Source organism: Hylobates moloch, unplaced genomic scaffold, assembly GCF_009828535.3.
Source record: "Hylobates moloch isolate HMO894 unplaced genomic scaffold, HMol_V3 SCAFFOLD_11, whole genome shotgun sequence".
Lineage (NCBI taxonomy): Eukaryota > Metazoa > Chordata > Mammalia > Primates > Hylobatidae > Hylobates > Hylobates moloch.
Window position 1 is genome coordinate 3,700,113 of NW_026652286.1, and position 18,279 is coordinate 3,718,391.

At 53.5% G+C, this 18,279-nt stretch overlaps 1 protein-coding gene across 3 annotated transcripts in view; it reads right to left on the reverse strand.

Moving 5' to 3' along the window:
* CD82 (CD82 molecule) overlaps positions 1-18,066 on the reverse strand; it is a 54,125-nt gene extending 36,059 nt beyond the window's left edge. The window contains exon 1 of one of the 3 annotated variants that reach the window (XM_032166194.2): positions 17,675-17,931. The gene's annotated coding sequence lies outside the window, so the exon portion shown is untranslated. The other 2 variants (XM_032166195.2, XM_032166193.2) reach the window with 2 other exon arrangements.
* Between the last annotated feature and the right edge of the window lie 213 nt (positions 18,067-18,279).

Below are 18,279 nucleotides of genomic sequence, written 5' to 3' on the forward strand. Positions count from 1 at the left end.
GGCATGGGGGTGGGTGCCTGTAATCTCAGCTACCTAGGAGGTAAAGGCAGGAGAACTACTTGAACCCGGGAAGCAGAGGTTGCAGTGAGCGGAGATCGTGCCACTGCACTCCAGCCTAGGCAACAAGAACAAAACTCTGTCTCAAAAAAAAAACAAAAACAAAAACAGAATCCTAGGCTTCAATCCCAGCTCTGCTTCCTCCTAGCTGTGTGAGCTTGAGCAAGTGAGTTACTAAACCCCTCTGAGCCCCAACATTCCCACCTCTAACACCAAGATGCTGGTGGGATCCCCATCTCATGGGATTGTTTGAGGAGCAAGAAACGACATGGAAGGAGCTTTGGGGTCACTGTCAGCTCCTCACCACAAAGTGAGGAGATCCCGCCACTACCACTGCCACCAAGGTGGGAAGAAACACATCCACATCAGACCTTCCCAGGAATCCCAGGATTTCAGAGCCCAAAGTGCCTCCCTATTTGTCTTAGAGATTAAGGAAGAGCCCCCTGTCACAGGATCCCATGAACCAGTGAGACAGGCTCCCTCTCTCCTGAGAGAGCTGGGATTGACAGCTGACACTGGGGGAAAGGAGGCCGGGGTCCAACAGCAACACAGGCCAGCAGTCATCCCTGAATATTATGCCATTACCCACTGTATCCCATGCAATCTCCATAACACCCTGGATTATTATTAAACGAGAGATTATTGAGAGATTATTATCCCCATTTAACAGACAGAGGGACTGAGACTCAGAGGTTCAGTGACTTGCCTAAGGCCACACAAGTGGCTAAGCTATGATTAAAATTCAGGTCTGATTTCAGAGAGCTGAAAGCTCTTTCATCCTCACCTGCTGCCCAAATGAACAAGGTAAATGGTGCAGCCCACCATCCCACCCTTCCACACCTCTGCCGCCTGCTGCCCGATCCCCTGACCCTACCCCAGATCCCTGAGGCCTGACTCTCAGCTTCCTTTCAGGAAGGAAAAGAGCAGCTCCACCTAATCCTGACTGGGACATTCCTTCAGTTTGGCTGATGAGGCTGACAGATGTGGCCCTTCTCAGGAGATTTTGCTTTGAACCCCTAGCAATGAGACTGGAGAGCCTTTAGATAAAGAAAGGGGCCGCTCTGACAGGAGAGTGCAGAGTGGGAACCAGCAGATACCTGGAGCCCTCCAGCATTCCTGCCTGGACCCCATGCAGCCAAAGAATCAAGCTGAGGCTGAGCCATAGCCCCTGACCTCTTGCTTTCCACAGCTTCCTTGCTTGACTGTTTTTGGCTTCTTAGCCAGCTGCTTGGGCCCCAGACAGCCCCCACTCCCTCCCAATGCTAGGTGCCAAGACTCACACTCAGATTCACAGGGCAGGAATGGCCTTTGACATCACTAGCTCAGCCCACACTTCTCAGGTGAAGATCGATGCCCAGAGAAGAAAATGAACCCCTACCCCCACCCCTTCTGGGGAATGTGCAAGTTCAGTGTGTATGTTCGGGGATAGGGAGGGGATTGGGTAGGGCAGTCAGTGTTTCCCAGCCTGTTTGGCATCATGATGCACGTTGAGAAGTACACCTATTTGTTCAGCACACTGGGATGGACAGATAGATACGTCTGGCTTGAGGTTACTAGCCTAGGGCTCTGTTCTCAAGGGCTCCAGAGATAACCATCTCAACAGCTCACTGATCGGAAAGCTCTAACCTAGAGGGATATTTAGGAGCTAAAGAGAGGTTGCAAGAAGCCCCAGATCCCAGAGGCCCTGACAACAGGATTCCCAGGTGGGCTCTCAGGGGTCAGCCACCTTTTGAGGCCCCCTCCCAGTGCCACAACTGGAGGCAGAATAATGAAGCAGATGATAGTATGGGCCCTGAGAGAGACCTAAATTCCAAATCTCATTTCTCAGTATCCACATGACCTCTGGCAAGCTGCCTACCTGCATTGAGCCTCAGTGTTCTCATCGGTAAAACAGGCTATCTAGGACCCTCCAAGAGGAAACCAGAATCAGCGTGCCAAACCCAAGGTTGTAAGCATGACAGAGGCAGATGATTCTGGGAAGAGGTCCTGTTAGGTCCCAGAGCAAGGAAGTTGCATAAAGATTGTCCCTTGAGGCATGGGATGGACACAGGGTTCCTGCAGACTGCCCCAAGGAGGTCACCACCACCCAAGAACTTGAAATGAGGTTGGGCAGAGGAAAGACCTAGGAGCAAAAGGAACATTCCTGAAAGCATCCACGATGGGAGTGTTGCTTCACTGATCTTATCTCATTCAGCCCCCAGACCCCAGGAAGGATCACTGGGATTCAGGAGGGTGGCAGCAGTGGCCCTGGTCACACAGGGGACAGTGGTGCAGCTGAGCTCTGCCCTCGAGACTCTCTGACGTTGGAGTTCAATATCCTACTGATTTTGTGATATTACTTCCCACCACCAAGGCAATCTCAAGGCAGAGAGGGTGGTCACTGCAGCCAGGTGTTCAAGGGGCAAAGCCTTGGTCCCAGGACTGTAAAAATCAGAGCATCCAGGGGTGGGGCCAGGCACCTGCAGGTTTAGCAAACACACAGCATTTCAGAATTCTCTTCCTCCACCAGCCAGCCATGAAGAAAGTAGACACAGAGGGCCAAGATGGAACAGCAGCACATGGAACCAGGCCTAGCCCTCAGAGGGGACCTCATAGGGAACCACACACTCTCCTCTTAGAATACACAGCTCATGATCCAGAGGGCCTGAGGGGCTGCCCTCCCAGGGGCCTCCCAAGTGGCCCTTCCGTGCTCAGTTTCTGTCCTGAGCCACCATCCACTGCAGTTCACCGAATCCCCACTCCAGGTTGGCCGGGAGCTAGAGTGAAACAGGAAACAGATGACTCCAACCCATCCCTGCCCTCAGGGAGCACCCAGTCTGGAGAGGCTCCGACATGAACGCGAGCAATTATACAAAGCAGCCTGCTGACTCCATCTCCCTCTGAAGGACAAAAGGGGCTCTCTAGAACACAGACTCAAGTGTTTAACAATGACAAACGCAAACACGTTTGCATGATTACTAGCTAGACGTTGTGCCAAGTCCTTCACGTGGCTCAGTTTATCCCTGCAATGATCCTATGAGATAAGCCACTGCTCATCACCCCATTGTACAACTGCAGAAACTGAGACTCAGGGTGGTCAAGGGCCTTGCCCAAGGTCACCTTGCTGCTTGGGCAGAGAGTTGAACCCCAACATCTGACCCCCCCAGAGCCCCTGAGCTTTACTGTCTACACCATGCTGCCTGCAGAAACAAAGTTGTAAATGACAGGTAATGAAAATTACCCCACCAAGGCCCAGCCTAGATTAATTGGGTTTTAGGGCCCAGCTTCCAAACCCAACCAATTGAAGACACTCTGGGGCGACACTAGGCACCAGTGACCAGCTTGCACGCTGATCCCAGAGCCTAGCCAGCTGGAGTAGGTAGCTAAAAAAAGGGTGTGGGCCCTGAGTAGGGTGATTAGAGGGAGGGAGGGGGACTCTAATCAGGGACCCCACATGGCAACAGGCAAACCTTTTGTCACATCATACCCTCCCCAATCACTGAGCTCAGGAAGGTAGAGACAGGGCTGCTGAAATGCCGCCTCCTCGAGGCAGCCTTTCCAAAACATTCTCCAGCACAGACTTTCAGGCAACACCATATGGCAGCCCTAATTATCTCATCATGAGAATTTAGGATAGACATCAGACAGACATAGATTCAAACCCTGGTTCTGTTTACCCTTTCTTTTCTTTTTATTGAGACAGTCTCACTCTGTCGCCCAGGCTGGAGTGCAGTGGCATGATCTCAGCTCACTGCAACCTCTGCCTCCCGGGTTCAAGAGACTCTCCTGCCTCAGCCTCCCATGTAGCCGGGATTACAGGCGCACACCACCACATCTGGCTAATTTTTGTATTTTCAGTAGAGATGGGGTTTCACTACATAGACCAGCCTGATCTCAAGTGATCCACCCATCTCAGCCTCCCAAAGTGCTGGGATTATGGCGTGAGCCACCGCGCCTGGCCTGTCTACCCTTTCCTAACTGTCATTTAACTTTTCCGAGCCTCAGTTCCTTCATCTCACCAATGGGCTAATCCTTCCTGCCTTCCAAGGCTATAGTTCTCAGTACTCTGCAGGCCTTTAGGAGTATTTGATGGGCAGAGAGAGGAGTAAGTGAGACAGAGTGAAGGCAAAGTGATGCACATAGGTACAGGGACTCTGTCTCCATAGATCCTTGGGTGAAAACACAGAGAGATGGGCCGGTGTGGAGGGTAGGGGCAGGTCTCTAACTACAAGAACTTGGGGGTGGGGAGTCTTCTTGGCTGAGAGCTAGCTGGAGGCAGCTCAGCCCAGGTGAGAAGGAGAGGGCAGGGCAGGGCTCTGTGGGGCCTCAGCCCTCTCTGAAGTTCTCCCTCACCTGTCTCTTCCCTTCTGTGAGGGTCCCTATCTCTGTCTGTGGCTCCCTGGAGCCATCCCCTCTTCCTTGTCGCTCCCTGTTTCTGCGATCATCCAAGTCTCTCCCTTTAACATCCTGAGAGCCTTGGAATACCCAGAGTGTCTGAGGCAACCTCACCCAGCCCACAGGCCCCAGTCTCCAGTGTACTGAGCCCTCTCCATGACGGCAGCCCAGCTCCTGCAAGGGGTGGCCCTGAGAGACCCACTTCCATGGTCTACTGCGGAGATCTGGGCCTGCCAAGCCGGGAATAAAGGGACTGTGCTTCCCACAGAGGGCCCCTGGTTCCCAGGCAGGGAAGCGGCCATTTAACCAACCCAGACACTTGGCAGCTCCAGCAGGAACACTGGTAACAAAAGGAAACCAGCACGGGCCTGTCAGGGCTCCCTCCCCAGGGCTCCCTGGGCCTCTCCTCTGAGATTGCTGAGGGGCTTGGGCAGAGCAAGGTACAGAGAGGAGAGTGAGAGAGGCAGGGACAGAGAGACTAAGACACAGATAGACTCCAGGGTGAAGGGAGCCTCTGGTCCCCTGGAGCACCAACTGCAGACCCTGAGGCCCCGTCAGGTCTCACCAGGAAGTCTAGGGGAGCCTGCGGTGAGGCTGGCCTGGAAGTGCAGGCCCTGCTGACCCAGGAGGATCCCACACCCACCCCTGGAGCCAGGCCAGCTCCCCAGCTCCTGCTCTGGGGTCACCCCAGAGGTTGCCCTGCATGTTCTGTCTCCCCCTGTTTTGTAGCCAAGAGTCCTGCCTCCCCTGTGGCCTCCGAAGGAATGGGCCCACCCTCTAGCCTCACCCACCCTGCCCCCTCCCTACCTCCCATTAACAGTGACCCTTCCCCAGCACATTTTTCTCAGCCTCGGCCTCCCCCAGATTCTAGGAGCGGCGGCGCTGTGCCCTGGGAAAAAACCCTTTCCCCCACCAATGTGATTCCTGAGCAGACTGCTGGCCAGGTCTTTATGATGAGAAAGGGCACTGCAGTGCTCTGAGCTCAGAGAGAGGCTGCCTCCTTCCCTGGGTGACCCAGCAAACCAGGCACTGCACTAAGGGCATACGGGCCTGGAAAGCCTCCGGGTGTCCAGAGGAAAAGGGGATTATTTGTTCCCCAGTAGGAAAATTGATATGTAAATAAGCAGCCACTGGCCTGACCCAAGCCTCCCGGGAGGCCGCCCTCAGGTCGCCTGGGTCCCATCCCCTGGTCTCCTGTTTGCCGATCATGTGTGATCCTGAGAACACAGGAGACAGAGTATCTCTTTCTACAGATCTGGAAATTGAGGCTCAGGGGGTTAGAAACGTGCCCAGGGAGGGTCACAAGTTGGAACTGGCAGAGTCTGATTAAATCAGCCGGATTCTGTCCCTGTGCCAAATCCTTGGCCCATTATCTGCCATGGACACCCCCTACCTAGAGCTATCTATGGTTCAGGCCTTAGGCCGAGGCCCAACCCAGCGCCCTACTCAAGCGGGTTGGGGTGGGTGGAGGCAGAACATAGCCTAAGCCCACTGCAGGGAAGATGAGGGACTGGCATTTCCTGAGTGCCATGAACCCCCAGGCACCAGTGCTAGATGTTTTGCACTTTATTTCCTACAAGTATCAGAAGCTATCCACGAGGAAAGTAGCTTTCTTGCTTTAAGACGAAGGAAACCAGGGTTCAGAGAAGATAAGTGACTTGCTGAAAGTCACAAGCCTGAGAGTTATAGGTCTGAGGCTAACCTTTCCCTAGCATGCACAGACTCAGCTGCATGCCCTGCCAGACCCTGCAGGGGCTTGGACCCACACCAGCCACAGGCCCCGCTCTCATGCCTCACTGGGGAGTTAACCAACCTGGTCAGCCAGTTCGCCCACTGCACAGAACCCGAGAGAGTTGAGTTGGCTTGGCCAGAGGAGCAAGGCTTCCCCGAGGGAAGAAGGTGGCTGGAGCCAGGTGTAGAAGAATGAGGAAGACTTAGGAGGAAGTGATGGCATTCAGGTGAAACTGCAGGGCCCAGGCACCCGTGTGTGAGAGTCTGGAAAATTTTGCATGATACATTTTAGAGGACACGCACAGTTCCCAGGAGAAACAAGCAGCTGAGCTGGGAGGAAAACCTGGGCTGAACCCCTCCTTCCCCGCAGCACCAAGGACCTCACGTGCAAGGCCTGGGCAGGAGTCACAAACAGAGACAGCCTGGACTACCCTATCTTGCCTCCCCATGGGTTCTTGGCCAACAGCGAAGATCCCAGTCCAGCCCTTCCTTGCACCCAGGACCCACCAGCCCAGCTAAGAGCCCTGGGATCCTTCATCCTAAGGCTGAGAATAGAGAGAAAGAGTTCTCCCGTCTTAGGAGCTGGGCTCAAGATGGGCAGCAAAGACAACCCAGGTTCCAGTCTTAGCTCTTGTACCATCCCTCAACCGCCCATGGGATCCTGGGCAACTCACTGCCCTGTCATCCTCATCCTCTGTGAAAATGGGCTTAGTAATAATGCCCGCCCTATTTCACAGGGTGCTGGAAGGCTTGAGGGACCGGGAACAAGTACATGAGAAAATGTCCACTGCCAAGAGCTATAAAGCATAAGGGATCATTATGAGAAATGAGGACTCAGATGTCCCAAACAGGACAGTGACTTGCCCCCAGGCCACACAGCCAGGCAGCAGCAGAGCAGGATTTGAAAGGGGTCTCCCGGTGACCAGCCAGTGCCCTCCCACTGCAAGACTCTGTATCCCAAGAGAGCTTTGACCCTTGGGCTGACCGTCTCTGCGTGGATGGCGGGTGGGGCAGAGGCTGCTTACTCCATATCCCGGCTCCCTCCAGAACAGGACCTGCTGCCATCCCAGACCAGACCCCAGCCTTGAGTTTGAAATCAAAAGCTCAGCTCTGCCCCTTTCAGTTCTGTGACCTTGGGTAAGTTGTTTTACTTCCTGGACCCTCAGTTTCCTCATCTGTGCAATGGGAACTGATGTTAACCCCTACCTGGGGTGGCTGACCTGACATCATAGCTGCAAAGTGCCCAGGACAGGGCCTGGTACACATTAGATGCTCAACAACTGAGGCTTTTCTCTTTTCCTTCCGTTGTGCCTGCCAGATGAAGCCCAGACTTGACAGGAGAAAGTTCCTGGCTTCCTGGAAAACCTGCCCAGAACAATAACTGGGAACATAAACTGCTGGAGAACACTAGACCTTGGAAGAAGATCACATTACTGAAGAGTTAGTCGGGGGATAAGAAGCGGAGCAAGATCCTAGCGCAGAGATGGTGTGGAGGAATCTGCCTCCCCAGGCCCCTCACTTGGGGCCGGCGCAGTGGTCAGGGAAGGCATCTCTGCTTCCGCACCAGACCTGCACTGGAGAAGTCGAGGTGGGGAACGTGACAGAGCCAGGGTTCCAGTACTAGCACTCCTACTTTCAGCATCCTTAGACACTGCAGGTCACCTGTCACAGACTCAATTTTCCGTTTTGTAAAACGGGGATGCTGATAATCCTCTTGTCCTCCTGTACAGAAAGTTCCCAACATATACAAAGGACACATGGGAGAAGGGGTGGTGAGGTGGGGGCAGGAGGGGAAGGTGAGTTCAGGCCTCACAAGATGAGCCTTTATTAAACAGGACAAGGCTCCTACTGTCAGCAACACCAGGAGCTGAAACTCACCACAGAACCCCACCCTGCTCCATCCCACTACTTTACTGGTACCCAAAGTGTGGTCCAGGGCCAGCAGCTGCAGTGTCCCCTGGGAACGTGTTAGCAATGCACATTCTCAGGCAGTACCCCAGACCCACAGAATCAGAAACCTGGGGGTGGGGCCAAGCAATCTGTGCTTTCATAAGCCGTCCAAGGGACTGATGCATGTCAGAGTTTGAGAACCACCGCAACACCCACCACCCACTCTGGAGAAACTTTCCCCCACTGACTCATCTTCCCACCTCCTCCTTTCCAGAAGACTGTTGGGGAGGAAGGAGTCACTGCGGGGAGAGGTCATTAAATAGTAAAGAGAGCCCATGATTAGTTAATGACGCCACAGGCTCCCAGAGAGGAGAGGGTCAAAAGTCAGACTGTAATTGAAGAGAAAACACTCCCCTATATCTATCTGCCTTTCTCCATCTCCTTCTCTTTCACAGATACACATACCCTAAAAGCCCGCTCCTCCTCCTCCTGTGGGTGGGCCAACTAGCACCAGGGACAGACAGAACGCTCCCCCACCAGTAGGGCTGAAGCGAAATTGGGAGACTGGTTATGGTGGGAGATTCTGGTCCTCTGACCTTGAGTTTAAAAACCATCTGAGCTGGAAAGCCACTTCTAGAAATTCATTCCATGGAGCTCATTAGAGTTGAGTACAAAATATACATAGGGACAAGGCGATCATTATAGCAGTGTGGATACTAATGAAAAATTCAAAGGGCCTAAATGTACAACAGCTGGGGAATGCTTAACCAGGTCACAGAAGATTCCTATGGTGCAATACTACAGAGCTGGGAAACTTGCTGGAGAAGAATGCTCAATCACATGGGAAAACCCTCCCTATACAGCATTCAGTCAAAAGTGGCAGTGCAGGAAGTGGTTTGTGTGGTACAATTCCAATCTTGTATGTGTGTGTCTTTAAGGCCAAAACACCAAACTGTTCACAGCAGTTATCTCTGAACAGTTATTTCCTCCTGCAGGTCTGTTCTTTACCGCCTGAATTTTTCCACCAAAAAAAACCCCTCTTTCTTCAATAATCAGCAAGTGTGGGGGGTTTTTTGGGGTAGCCATTTGGTTTAGATACAGTTTTTAAAAGAAAAATCTCCTTCCTATGTCAGAAGCGCTGGCCTGGGGTCTTCTGCTACAAGATTTGGTCCCACCAGGGAGTTTCCACATTGTGTGTAATTCCAACAAGCAAGAGCAGGATCAACACGGGGAAGCCAAGGGTGGGTGGGTTTGCTCAGATTCTATCCCCTATTTTCTAAGAGTCAGCTCTTTCCAGAAATAAAAAATCATGAGCTCTCCAAACCTTGAGGTGTGTGAGCAAAGGCTGGATGTGGTCCATGGGATCAGACTGGGCAGGTAGGTTGACTGGATGGACCACAGAGCTTCTCACAACACCAAGATCCTGTGACTCTAGACGTAAGCCCTCAACTTTGCCCTCAACTCTATGCCAAGAGCACCCAGGTCAAGGCTGGGCTCAGATAGTCTGGGGACCAAGACTACAGAGAATCTAAGTCTTCTGCTGACCCCCCAGCAGAGCTTCAAGCAACCCTGGAAAGCTCCTTCACTCCAGATCGGGGACCTCAGCCTTCAGACAGGAAGACTCCCTATCATTTCCCCCAAAGTAATGACAGGAGCAGCCTTTGCTCATCATCACCACCCTTATCCTCTGGCTTCATTGAGGGTGCACTCTTCCCTGGGCCTACCATGAAGCATTTTACCAGCATTATCTCATTTAATCCTCATAAAAACCAAGGCTCTGAGAGGCCAAGAAACTTGCCCAGAGGTGAGCAGACACTGTGCCCATAGCTAGGTCTGGCTGACATCAATGCCTGAGAAGCTAGAAGAACCCCAGGCTGTAGGCACAGCCCCAGTGGTTCCCTGACTGCAACTTGCAGGGATGGTTAGGGATTCCTGATACGCACACATTTTGAGAACCATACTGCCATGCTATACCATCTCCTGGCAAACAAGTAGACTTGCTCAACCCTGCCAGGAGAGGGTGTGGGGCAGAGAAAGCAGATAAGAGGGGCTTTCGGATGGAAAGCAAGTGACTAGTTCAGATTAGAGGACACATCCTCCCTGCCTCAGTTACTCCACTGCTGTGTGCTCAGAAAGGCCAGGGGTCAGGGAGATGGGCTATCTACATGTCCAAAGGTGACTCAAGGCCTAGACACCCACTTGCTCCATGACCTCAGATAAATCAAACCTCCCCTGCCACGTTTCTATTTCCTCTATATACGATGATGTCTCAGAGGTCCCACTGCAAAAGCATTCTTATATTCCACCTTTTAAGACAGTGAGTGGGAGGTGGTTTTCCAACTGTAATAGTATAATTTACCAATTGTTATTATCAGCAACAACAAACACTTATTGAGTGCTTACTTCATACCAAGTATCATTCAAAACGGTTTATGTTTACACGTGGGAACACATACTCCCCTCTCCATTTGTTTCCCAGTGGAGGGACCTCTGCAGGGAAACACCTCAGGCCTTGCTCTGCGCTCCCCTACCAACTCCCCGCTTCACGCCACGCCCCAGGCGGCTTATGATTGGTTCTCTTAGACTCTGTGGGGCCCCGCCCCTCGCAGAGCTAAGTTGCTCGCAGGGAGAGTTTCGTCTCGGCTGTTCTCTGCTCCTGCCATCTGGTCCTGCAGGAGGCTGGCTCCTGTCCAGCACGTCCTGTGGCGGGACGGGTAACTCTGCCAGGTCCAGGACAGGCCAGTCAGCAAGCCCTCTGGGCCCCGGATGTAAAGCCACCTTCTTCCGCCGGCTTCCATTTGGAGCTCCATCTTCAATGTGTGTTTAGCTCATTTAACCCTCACAGCAGCCCATCCCTATTTCACAGATGAGGAAACTGAGGCTCAGAATGGTCATTAAGGAACTTGATCTCGGCTACCGTTCAAAAGCTTTCTACACACCACCCAACGCTCAGGGTGTGTCCACTGCACCGGAAGGCGGATTACACTCCTATTCATATCGAACTCTTGTTTCCCAGCCTGGGCGGCCGCGGGCCATAGACACTCCTACCATAGGCACTCCCTGCAAGTCTTCTGAGGCTTGACAAATTGATATTCACTTCAAACCAACATCCCATCCCTCCTTCGAAAAAAATATGATTTATTCACAAAAAGAACTTCAGTATGATCCCAAGTTCATATAATACATTTTTGTTCAAATACGTGTGGTATGTTTTTTATAGCTTCATTGTATGAATGGGTTTTTTCTTGAGCATAAAAAAATATGGGCTCACTGTAGATTTGGAAAATAGGGGAAAGTAAAAAGATAATAAAGATCTGTAATCTAATCTATACAATTGTATGTTGTAATGGGTACATTACATGTAGTTGTCTACATTTTGGCCTGATTGAGTAGAGTTCCAGGGCAGCAGCTCTGCCATTCAGTCTCTGCAACGCTTTAGGGCAGCAGCTGGGACCTGCCCACCTACAGCCTTCCTTCCTTCCTAGGCTGCAGGAGAATAAGCCAGGCCCCCAGGAGTCCTTCCTCTGAATAAAACCCTGCAGCCGTCCAGGGTGGCATCACATGTGCCTCACTTACAAAAGCCAAGTGCAGGAAATGCAAGATAATATAGTTTTGTAGGCCAAGAAGGGCTGTAACTTACCCAAGGTAACACAGCAAGTAAAAGATGAGCTGGGAATGGAGCCCAGGTCCCCTGATTTCCCGATTCAAGCTCTTCAAAGACTTACGTCCTGCTTCCTACTAATAGCACTACCAAAAACACCGAGCACAGTAGATCATGCCTGTAATCCCTTTGGGAGGCCAAGGCTGGAGGATCACTTGAGGCCAGGAGTTTGAGACCAGCCTGACCTATATGGTGAAATCCTATCTCTACTAAAAATACAAAAATTAGCCTGGTGTGGTGGTGCATGCCTGTAATTCCAGCTACTCAGGAGGCTGAGACACGAGAATCACTTGAACCCGGGAGGTGGAGGTTGCAGTGAGCCAAGATTGCACCACTGCACTCCAGCCTCAGCAATACAGTGAGACTCTGTCTCAAAAAAAATAAATAAAAAAAATAAACACTACCAAAAACAGCAGGAACATATATAGCACTAACTATGTGCCAGGCACTGTCTTAAATGCTTCATATGCATTAGCTCATATATCATTCTCAAACAACCCTATGAGATGAGTACTATTATTGTCTCCATTTTATAGATGCTGAAACTGATGCACAGAGGGGTAAGACACAAAGTCACGCCCAGCTGGTAAGTAGCAGAGGCAGGAATCATCCTTAGGGAATTTGATTCCAGAGTCTGTGATCTTGCCTAGGCTTTCTTCCCCACTTCCCCCAGGCCCAAGCCCAGAGGGGACTCAGGAAGGCTTCTGGAACACCTGCTGCCTAAGAGGAAGAAAACAAGCCTAGAAGTCACCTCTCTGGCCAAGGTCACGCTGTAGCTCCATGGCAGAGCCAGGATTTGAACCCGGGCTTCCTAATGCCCAGCCCCCCAGGGCATTGTTCACTTCTCCACATTGACCCTGAGAGCCAAGGCCCAGAACTCTGAACAACTCCCACGCCAGATCACCCTTCCACACAGCAGGGAGTCAAGTGGGCTGGGGAGGGGGGCGGGGGGCGGCAGAGAAGAGGCAAAAGCTGCTGCTGCTGCAGGGTAGGAGGTCAGAGGGGAGAGTGGGGCTTCCCAGAGCTGCCCACCCGGGGGTCTGAATGGATGATGTACAGGATGGGCTTCCTGGAGGCCACCGTCCCATTTCTCCAGGCCCCAGCTTGGGTCCCCACAGGATAGCAGCACCTTCCACAAACAACTGTTGACTCCAAGATGCTCTTTCTGGCTGAGTCAGAGTTCACTAAAGGCCAGAGTGGCCCCTCACTGGGTTAGGGCTGAAGGAAGTCATACTGTTCCCCTCTCAGGAGGGTAAAGGTCAGGCATCGGAAGAGAAGCAGAAGCTCTGCCGAAAGCAATCCCAGGACAGACAGCGCATTCCCATCTCCCTGGACCCAGTTTGCAGAAGTGGGGCCCACAGACCTGAAGCACCGGGCAGCGGCATCCAGGTCCTGCTTCCTGGCTCCGCCTTTGCCAAGGAGTCATCTGGTATCTGGCACCAAGCTGGGTCCTGCTGATACCCCCGCCTCACCCAAGAGAACCACTAACCTATTCACTCAGTCATCGATCCCCAAGTGCCTGCTGTATGCCAGGAATCAGAGATACAGACAGGACAGGGCAGTGCCTGCCCAGGAGAGCTCGTGGAAACACGTCATACACCACAAAGCAGCAGGATCAAAGAGGAGGGTACACAGTGTAGACAAGCACAGAGGAGAAGGTGAAGGGCAGCGAGGGGCTTGGGAAAGGCAGCCAGCGATGTTCAGATCTACTGCCCCTCAGGAAGCTGAGTGTCACAGTGAGGAGACCCAGCCACCCCCAGGAAGAGCCAGAGAGCCCCACATAGCCAGACATGACTGGCGTCTTGGGGCACACACATATTGGAGAGGCACAGAGGCCCTGTGCAGAAGGAAGGTGTTCTGGGAGTGTCCCTGGGGGCCTGAGAAGGAGCCTGGCACCAGCCTTGAAAGACCAACAAGACGCAGCAAACAACAATGGCCCTCCTTTATTGAGCATTTACTACATGCTAGGTATAACAATACTAAGCGTTTCATGTGCACTTTTTTGTCTTCTCCTCATGCCCTATGAAGTCATGACCATTATTATCTCCATTTGCAGGTTCAAAAACCTGAGGCTCAGAAAGAGTCACGTAGCTAGAAATTGGCAGGGCCGAGATCTCAACTCTAAAGTGCAGTGCTTTACCACCATGCTGGACCGTCATCTCCCTAATCTGTTAACAGGCAGGAGGTAGATAAAGGTGCTTCAGGTGGGGGAAACAAGGTAAGAATAGGGAGATAGGATCAAGTGCTCTCTGAGGGGAGCTGCCCAGCTCCTCTGTGTTGGGGTTGTGTGTGCGTGTGTGTGTGTGTGTGTGTGCGCGCGCGCGTGTGTGTGTGTGTGCGCGCGCACGCCTGAGTATGGGCGGGTGTTCTCAGACATGCCCCACTTTGCAAAGGATAGATCCCAGGTCCCAGAATTCCCCGAGAGCCAAGGAGAGAATGGGGCATCAGCAAGTCAGGGAAGGAATCCCAGAGAGAAGGAACTTATCTAAGGTCACACAACATACAAACAGCAGAGCAGCAGCCAACTCCAAGGACCAGAACACAGGTCTCTTTCCTCCATCAGCTGCCTGTCCATGTCAGCACAGTGAATCAGCTGCTGACAGGAAAACCACAGTGGAAGGGGAAGCCCGGGGCTGAGCCAGGAACGAGCCAGCCTCCGAGAGACACCAGCTGGGCCTGTTGCAGAGGCCCCGGGTCTGTGGTTGTCTGTCTCTTCTCAGGGCAGCCTCAGGGGCGAGGGGAGCAACACATCCCACACCACTCGCTCCATGTTTGCCTCTGGGCTTCCCCTCCCAGCTCCTCAGACCCCGGCTTAGTGGAGGGGAAGCGGGTGGGTAGGGCAGTTCCTGCTGAGATTAAACGGGTCCTGTCCCACGGAGGGCCCCAGGCCAAACAGTCCAGGCTCTTCCCTCCCTTCCCATCTCTCAAAGAGCCAGCTCCTGGCCGTTTGATGTTCTTGATTAAGTCATAACCGCCCCCTGTGAGCTTCCCGTGGGGCGGAGGAAGTGGGTATAACGGTTTGGAGCAGAAGGCCAAGGCCAAGCCAGAATCAGGGGTGCCAGCTGGGCCCAGATGCTCCAAATCCGAAGCAACACTCAGGACTTGGGGCTGCTCAGCCATGGGTTGAGGGAAGACTGTCTGGTCCTTAGGGGAACAGGTTTGGGTCCCCAGGGTGGAAGGGGATGGCCGGTGGGAGCTTCCAGGCTGTGACTCTAAAGCATGAGGCCTCAAGACAGAGGGGGCCGCTCCCACATAGCAGAAACTTCAGAGGAACTCAGGGAAGCCAAAATCCTGCCCCAGTCTCCCTACTGTGGGAAACTTGTGCCCTGACTGCTCACCCACTGCCAGAGATAGCACACGGCTGACCTCTCACCCCTACCCTCCCTGGGCTGGGATGGGAGGGAGGGATCAGCAGGCACTTCTTCTAACCACCCCGCCCCCGACTCCCAAACTTACTGCTGATTGGCACAGGCTCCCACCTTTCGGCCCAGATGCCTCCCCTTCATGGGCAAACCCCTCGGTAGCATTCGTCACCCTCCCAGCGACCCCACCACTCACCCAATCCAGCCACCTTTCTGAGCCCCTGCTATGTACCAGACAGGATGGGGAGGAGAAAGAAGTGCAATATGCTGGAACAGGCCCCTCCCACCCCTCCAATGGTGCCTTTTCTATCCCTGTGGCTGGTGTCTCTTCCTTCACTCCCAGTTGCAGACATCCCCAAAGCCACCCAGACCCCTTCTTCTAAGTCACTGCAGCCATTGGTTCATTATCCCTTGAGCACTGGATCCTCCACCCCAGCACATCTGGTACAGACTGACTTTCCTAAAGGGCTGCTCTGTTGTGTCACTCCTCTCCTCAGAAACCTTCAGTGGCTCCCACTTTCTGCAAATCAGATCCAAAGCTCTTATCTTGTCATTCAAGGCCCTCCGTAAGCTGATCCCACCTACTATTCCCACTGTCTATCCCCACGCGGTCCCAAACTTCAGCCAGAATGAGCAACCTAGAGTTTTCTCGAGAATTCTCAGGACAGGTTGACCTCCCTGCCTCTGCCTAGGCATTTTCCTCCCCTCAAGACACCATCTTCATTCTGGCTGCCGAAATCTTCCCAGTCTGTAAGGCCCTGAAGATCCTTCTAATCCTTTTTTCATTTATCTTGTGTCAGAGTCCCTGGTATTCCTGTGTAGGCCCCTTCCCGGATGGTAAGCAACCTGAGGGTGCAGGCCTTATGTGGTCGCTTGTCATTCATCGAGCAGGAAGGGGTGGTGGTGGTGGTGGGGAGGGCTTCCCATTAAGGCTCACTAGGTAGGCTCTGTTGAAATGAACGTCTCCTCCGTCCCACCTCAGGCACCACCTACCAGACCCTCTCCCTCCCCACCATACCAAACTCCAATTTATGCCACGTCAGTGCTTGAAGAGACTGTGGTCCCATGTTGATCCAAGCCAAACCAGGACCAGGAGCCCAGGCAGAAAGTCCTATTCAAGTCTCACCCCCTCCAGGAAACCTCCTTACCCTCACCCCCTGCCCTGGCTTCTCAAGTGTCTCACTCTTCTGAACACCTCCCCCTGCCCTACATACACACACAGTCTCCTGCACACAGCGCAGCCGCCAATCCATCTCTGTCCCACGGCACTTTCCAGTTTGTTCCATACTGTACAGCTTATCTCCCAGAAGATGCAGGGAGCCAACATAATGCAGCACCTTCAGTGTCCTTCGGTGCCCAGCCCTGCTTAGCTATCAGGTGCCCACATTGCCCCTCGCCTCCATCCCAAGCCAAGTGTGCAATGGTATAGCTGGATTCCAGCCACCAGGGCAGCACAGACCCATGAAATCTCATCTGGTCATAAGCCCTGGGTGTAACTGATCCTCTCTACAGGGACATGGTAGGGATGGGGGAGCCCTCATTGTCAGCAACTCAGGCCTGGCTAGTTCACCTCTGTACCCTCTAGCTCTCTCTAGCATATAGTAGGTGCTCAGTAAACATTTTTAGACTTATTTAACTCAACACTCACCAACCTCAAGCAACATTACAGAAAACTCAGCCACTCTTTGTTCCAGATGACACAGTCCTCATCCCTCAAATAGAGTGATGTTGGTGGCAGGTGGCAATTTCTGGCTCTCACAAGGTCAGGAGGGGCTGTAGCCAACCCCATCTCTCCAAAAAAACCGGCTCATTCCCCACAGGAAGCAAGCCCATCACCTGCCCAGCCGCATTAAAGCAGCTGTCACAGAGGGAGGTCTCACTGGTTTCCTGGCGCCTTGCTAAGTAATGTATACACACTATTCTATTTAGTGCTTGCTCCTGCCATTGGATATTGTCATTATCCCCATTTTACAGGTGAGGACACTGAAGTTTGGAGGGGGAATGGAATCCAAATCAGTTTGATCCCACAGCCCAAGCCCTTGACCACAGAACTACGCTGCCCCGCTACTGGGGCCCAGCACAGAGCACCCACCACCTCCAGGAACAGAACCCGTCAGCCAAGAAATTAACCCTGGGTACGCTGCAAGGGCCCCTGGGGCCCTGGACTTGACCCTGGGCCCAAGGATTGGTGGGGTTTTCCCTTCTCTCCCCCACTCACCAGTGTAAGAACTGTTCCTCAGTTTCCAACCCCCTGCTCCGGCCAGCTCACCTGGAAAAGCCCCACTGAGTTTCCAACTTGAAGTCTTAGGGGGTCCGGCTCAGTTGAACTGTTAGAATTGGTGGGAAGCAGGTGAGGCGGGAAATGGAACCTCCCTGCTTTGGCCGCCTCTTCCCCTGGGTTCGTGGGTTAGAGCCCCAACCGAGGAACCAGTGCAGTCTTTAAAGCAATTCGCTTTTCTCAGACCCATTTTGCAGGGAGAAAAACTGCAGAGGGCAACGCGATGGGAACACCTGTGGCGACCTGCAGCCTGCTCTCACCTGCCAGCTCTCACCTTCCGGCGTTTTAAGTGAGAAAGGGCAACGGGAGCATGGAATTCACCTGGTTCACTTCCTCCTGCTGGAATCCGGGAAGTCCAGAGCCGGGTAGAGGGACGGACCCAGGATCACGCAGCTGGTGCACGGCCGAGTGTGAGAACTGGGGGTTCAGGACTGGGGGCTAAAGCTCCTTTTCACCCACCAGCTGCCCCGACCTGTCACTAGTCCTGAGGAAAGCTGTCCGAGCCGGACCGCAGAAGCGGGGGCCAAAACTAACTTTGCCTCTGGTTGTCCAGCAGGCTCCCCCGGCCCGCTGCCTCCTTGCTCACCTGCTGGTTCTGCTTTCTGCTCCGCGCTGCAGGCCCAGCGTCACCCGCTCGTGCCTCAGTCGGCGTCGAACTGCGCAGCCCTGGGCTCAGTCACTCCTCGGCCCTCTCCCGGCTGCAGCCGGGGAACGCCGCGGACTCGGCAGGCCCCGCCCCCCAGAGGACACGCCCCCTCGGCGCCCCTCCGCCAGCCCCGCCCCCGAGCCCTTTGGGAAGGCGGTGCTCTCCCGCCGGCCAGGCCCCGCCCACTATGGCCCTACCTCGACCAGCCCCTCCGCCGGGCCCCGCTGGAGCTGAGGCCCCGCCCCGCTGCGGCGTTTCTCCTCTATCCCGGCAGCCCCGC